Below are 6000 nucleotides of genomic sequence, written 5' to 3'. Positions count from 1 at the left end.
TGAAGCTCAAGAGTCTTCCGCTGAACCGAGTGCTCCACCTCCGAGCAACAACATGAAGCGAGCATCATATGTGCCTCCAGAGGAGGACGCGACTGCACTATGAGTCAGTCAATTGTTTGATTTTCTGATTGGATTTAAACTCTCACTACTACATTGATAATTATGAATTGTGTTTATTTTTTTATTCTTTGTACATTGCGTTATGTTTTTGAGACTAATTTTTTTACTGTACTTTGTCAGAAAAGTCCTTCGTATTTTATGATTAATAGTAGAATGGTGGACGTTATCTTAAAAAGTATAAAGAAATAAAACGTTGGAAGACATCAGAAGTCAGGACGTGACAAAATATCAAGAACAACTTTGTTGTGATTTATAATGGAAACGTTTGACACTAAAACGAATCGTTGTTTGCTTCTAAAGTAGCTTTGATCTGCATTGCAAAACTTGATCAGAAATCTGCTCTGGCATTGATAAGAGATTTCTATGCGTGTTTGAAACGAGGAAGGATCTTTAAACGAAAGTATCTGAAAGACTGAAAGTGTTGTAGACTTTAAAAATGACTTTGGCTTTGTCATTGTACTCACATAAACATCTATCTATTTGTGTTCTTGTCGACTTTTTTGCCGTTTTTCTTGAACTAACCTTTTATGACAACACAATACAAAATCAACCCTTTTAAGTAAGGTATAACTTTAGTCATGAAAAATAGTAGGTTGCATAATCTAACTGTAGAAGAAATATTCTACAACAACGAATCAACATCACTTTTATGTTGATATTTAGTAACTTTTGAAGGGAATTGTTTAGACTCATTCTTTTGTTCCAAATTATTAGTAAAATTATTGTTTTAAAGTTTCTATTTTTTAACTTTTTGCAATCAAAATCAGAGAGACGAAAAACTTAGGCCATCATTCTTGTTAAAATACCGAACTTTTAAATAAATAAAAAATTTGCAAATTTGAGAAGATCATTTGAAGGAATGTGTTTCGATAAGTAACGTTTTTTTTTATTACTTCAAGGTTCAGACTCATTTCTTGTTTTTCACATCGAAATAAAATTCTTTAATTGTATGTGACATAGGCTACAAATTCCTGCCGGTTTCAAAGTATTTTGCTATTATGGAAATGTCGATGTTTGTTGTGATATTAAAATAATTGTACATTACTGTAAAATGCTTTGGTATAAAAAGAGTTTTCAGCTAAGGTTTTCGACCAAAAGTAGCCTACCATAAAAGGTTGGGCTGCTTATTTCATTTCCAGAACTACAACGAACTCTTAAGATACGGTGCTAAAGGGAGATCAAACAGAAGATGGCGAGTTGATATTGAAGAAAGATTGTTATCACCAGGGGCGTTGACAGGGAGGTCTAGGTGGTACTTTTGGACCCGGGCCTGGATTTAAAAAATTCCCCGCGACTTCAAATATTATCAAGATCTTAATATAATCAGATCTAAAGAATTTGTCATCAGAGGTTAAAACAGCCATTTCAGCCGTCAGATGGTAAAGTATACCGGGCCCCTTCTGGGTACCGGGCCCACTTCAGCTTTCTGGTGGTAAAATACTCCAAAAATAGCCACTTCAGCCACCACGCAGTACAATAAGAATTTAGTCTAGTATAGTGATTTCCCTAACCACGAATATTACCCGAAACACGAATTTCAAAATAAACAGGCTAATATTTGTTCAAAATCTGAAATGGCACAGGTAAGAAGATTGCTATCCCTATTTCTGCACTAAAAATTAGACCAAAACCGCTTGCAGCAATCAGCAAATGTTTGACCTTCTAGGACTAGGCCCAAACACCTTCCCAATCAAATTGAAAACTTTCTGACTGTCTTCACTAACTTTGCTGTAAATTCTCTTCTGGTGAGTCTAGAATAACCAGTGAAATATCAATGGAATTGGGAAGTAATACTCTAGCGCCATGTGACAAATAAAAGTTCAAAACAGCAACCGCTAGATAGAGATAGTAAGTTTTGCGGTTCAAGAAATTTTAAAATTGCACAAGATTTGTTAAATGACCATGGTTAAACGACATCAATAAAAGTTTAAACACAACCTTTATATTCATAACATTGTGAAGGGGGCCCGAAAATAAATTGGTACCGGGCCCGAGAAATCCTGTCAACGGCCCTGGTTAATGATTATCACCTAGATAAGAAAAGCAAAAAATGTTGTGGTAACATATTTGGAGGACATCTGCTAGAAGTGGCGTACTGCTTGATGATGATAATAAAAGCTACTAATAGTTTAAGGTTGGGTGGATTATGTGGTATAGATTTGACTTTGAGCAGGATAGTTTTAAATAATTTTGAGTCCAAAACATCATATCATGCATTGTTTTGAAAAAAAAGCAAGATTAAAAATTTTGAACGTGTTTTTGCAGCACTGAGCACTCAAGAAAAAATGTAGTCAATGTCACTTTTTTTGACGAGCATGCTGCTGTGATGAAAGCTTTCGAGTTTGTTCTGTTGTGTGAAGAACGGCATAAGATAGATTTCTTCACTGTTATGCATCTGTCTATCGCGCAATCAACTTACTTCTTTCCTAAAGTCAACGACTACTTTTCACTGCAAATATAAAAAATAATATATTGCTTAGTTGGCCATGTTGGGTAAGAGGTGGGATTTTATTCAACAAAGCCTGAATGTCTCTCACTTTTAAATAAATTTTGAGCAATTTTGATCGCAGTCAGTTTCCTGTCAATTTGCTTTGTCCAATGTTCATACACTATTTGTTTTATTCGAAACTATTTATACCATATTCGGGGACCATATTGTGCAAAGATTTAAATCCAAATATTGTGGCTAATTGTTTTACAAAGCTCCTGGTAATCTAAAAATAATCCAGTAACACTTAGAAATATAGCCCAGCACACACGCCCCATGGCTTACAGTGTTATTAATGTATATGTAGTATGTACAGTATATTGCAACTTTTTACATTGATTCAACGTTTGCAGACGTTGAATCAATGTAAAAATGAAGGATTTTGCTGTCTGGGGTCTGGTTTCTTGTTTGGCTTTCTAGTACAAGTAGCAGTTTAATTTTTGACTTGGTAACTGGAAAACTGGTGGTTTAACACCAGCGCAAAAGAGGCTTCCGATACTACAGTATTTATGGACAAAGCCTAGCAAACACATGCACAAAGCACGAAGATTAACACTGGCTTCTCACGGTTTATGACAAAAAATCTTTAACATTCAGTTTTCACTGGTAAATGTCATAAGATTGTGAGGCTACTAACATTTGTTTATTATTTTCGATTGGATTAACGTTGAAAGATGTTTAGACAGCAATCAAAACGTTTTCCATTTCCCTTTAAACCTATGTTTAACCACAACAGCTATCACTTCCTGGTAGGCGACATAACATGTCACTACTCAAATGAAAGTTCTACATGCCTATTGAAAGCATCTCAAGATAGCAAACTGTTTTTTTATTTTCAATAACGTTTAATTCACGTTGTTTCTGCACTGTATTGACAAATGAGAAAGTAAGTGCGTAAAAATGTTGAAAGATATGGCATGCGTGAGATAAGTCAATGAGTCGAATAAGCTACCTTCAAGCCGCCATGTTCTTTTATATATTGTATTTGTGTATAGGTTGTATAGTAAGAAGCGTAAATTAAAACTAAACGCAATATTGCACAGCAAATTCTCTAAACAATAGCCCACGTTGGCTTACTCCAAATCAAGCTGTAAAAATGCGTCCATTCAGTATACAGTTATAAACAATATGATCTGCAAACCAAATTCGACTTTGGCGCAAAAACGTTGTAATTAACTGTTTTGGAAACGATAACTTACCACAACACCTCCAATCAGGTATGGACGACTGTGTAAAACAGGGCATGTGTAGAAACTGTTTCATAAACTGGGGGCCAGTTGCCAGTCTTTCAGGTAGTGAAAAATACAGTGCTTTGAAATCGCATTTTTTACATACTCTTTTTAATTTTCGAAAAGCAGCAAGAACTGTATAGCGTCTATTTACATTTTCAGTAAAGTGTTTAAAAAGGAAAATTCTTCACTTTTGTGATCATATTTATTGACAGACATTGTGTAGCATGCTTATTTCACTGTGAGCCAATTGATCCGTCATTGTAAACCTATCAAAGAGAAACAAAACTTCAATGGTGACTTTGTAAATTGAAAGCAGTGTAACAAACCGATATGGTTTGGGAATTTTCCAGCAAATCGTTAACAAACAGTTAAATGCAAAAGTCTAAATAAAAAAGGGATAAATCAAAAAATATCAACATGATACTGCAATGAAACAAACCAAACAGATGTCGAGCTTGTAAATACAGCTGTGAAGCGTATGCAATACAAGCCATGCCAGACAACAAATCAATCGTTTTTTACATTGATTCAACATCTGCAGACATAAATTCAATGTAAAAAACGATTACGTTCAAACTGCAGCTTTACTGTTGATACTGTTAAATCGCTGTTGAATTTAATTCACATATAGTAAGATTTACCAAATAGTAATATCGACTTCAAACATCAAAACGTCGTGCGTTAAAAGGTAAGCTTGAGTAGATGATATAGTATGCAAGCTTTATCTTGACCTTGGATTCATGTTGTTTTAAATTCTGTTTTCCTTAATGTCGATTTTATTCTCTTTCAACAGATTTGTGAGATATTCTACATCTTTTGTTAGTTTTTCAATATCTTCCTCAGCTTCGTGTAGGCAATCTTGTAAATCATGGTTCAACTCTTTGAGCAAATGAATTCTCTCGTCAGCTTGTGTTTTGATGGCAAGAATTATTCCATTGATGATTCGTACAACCCTCCACAATCGAAGCAAAACCAAAAGCTCGACAGCGATGAGACCTGTGTTGGGAATAAATACTAAAATGACATCCACGACCCAAGACACGACAACCACCAAGGCATCTAGTAACTCGATTTTATGTCGCAGGAAATGAGAGTGATCGGCGTACACCTTAAGAATGATTTCAATCATAAACATACTGAGAATTCCAATTGAAAAACCATGGAAAACTTCTCTGATTGGATTTTCCTCTGCATGTTTGATAACGTTTAAATCTAGTAAGACTTCAAACAAAACCAGCAAAATATCGATAATGACAAGCAGTATGACAATGATATGAAGCGCTTTTGAATGAAGAATATGTTTTAGCTTTTCTTTGGTAGTAAGAGACACGCCGTGTTCGCTGGATATTTCCAGTTCTTCTTGATCGTCCTCTTTTTTCTCATCAAGGTGCATTGGATCAAATTTCATAAATTGAAATATGCCCATATGTTTTGTGGTGGGAGTCGAAATTCCAATTTCTGACAAACCAATATCACCGTTTGGATCACTTTTACCATGGAGTCTTATAGATTTTTGCTCAACAAATTCTGTTCTTTTGCTGATATATCTTCTCCTGCTAAGAGACCTTTCCACAAAAGTCTCATTTTCAAGATCACCATCTTCAGCATTTGGGTTGTTTTCAACTTCCTGCTTTTTTGCTCTAAGTTGAAACTTGGAGCGTCGAGATCGGGCGTTACGAAATGGATAATTAACAGGTATATCATCTACAGAATCATCCATGTTAGTGCGTAAAGTTTCTGAAACAACAATCGCAACACATTATACCGTAAAATTAATAATAATAATACAAGTAGCCTAATGCTATGGTATTGTTGCTCTACAACAGCTAAGGTCGTTTAACGACAGAAAATCATTTTTAGTTTTTATATCAGCTTTAAGATGTCATCACATTACAGTATTACCCAATTTATTCTCACTGGGTTATGCAAGAAAGAACACAATCGGTAGCGTTTTTAAAGTCTTCGGTGTGACCCGACCTGGAATCGATTTCAAATCTGCCAGAGCCGAAGGCGTTAACCACTCCGCCACTGTGCTGTTATTACTGTAGGGTTAACAACAACCTTAAGCGATTCCAATTCAAGCAACACAAATTTAAAAAGCAGGCTATATGGCATGAGGTTTGTTCTTTGACTTACAGTTTTAGCGTGGAACTCTAGTTG

The 6000-nt window shown here is 35.1% G+C and overlaps 1 pseudogene; it reads right to left on the bottom strand.

Moving 5' to 3' along the window:
• Positions 1–3447: 3447 nt before the first annotated feature.
• On the bottom strand, positions 3448–5573 carry LOC145787637 (voltage-gated hydrogen channel 1 pseudogene; annotated as a pseudogene).
• Between the last annotated feature and the right edge of the window lie 427 nt (positions 5574–6000).

This window comes from Aplidium turbinatum, chromosome 18, assembly GCF_918807975.1.
Source record: "Aplidium turbinatum chromosome 18, kaAplTurb1.1, whole genome shotgun sequence".
Taxonomy (NCBI): domain Eukaryota; kingdom Metazoa; phylum Chordata; class Ascidiacea; order Aplousobranchia; family Polyclinidae; genus Aplidium; species Aplidium turbinatum.
The sequence above is the reverse complement of the archived record's forward strand: the minus strand, read 5'-3'. Positions and strand labels throughout refer to the sequence as shown.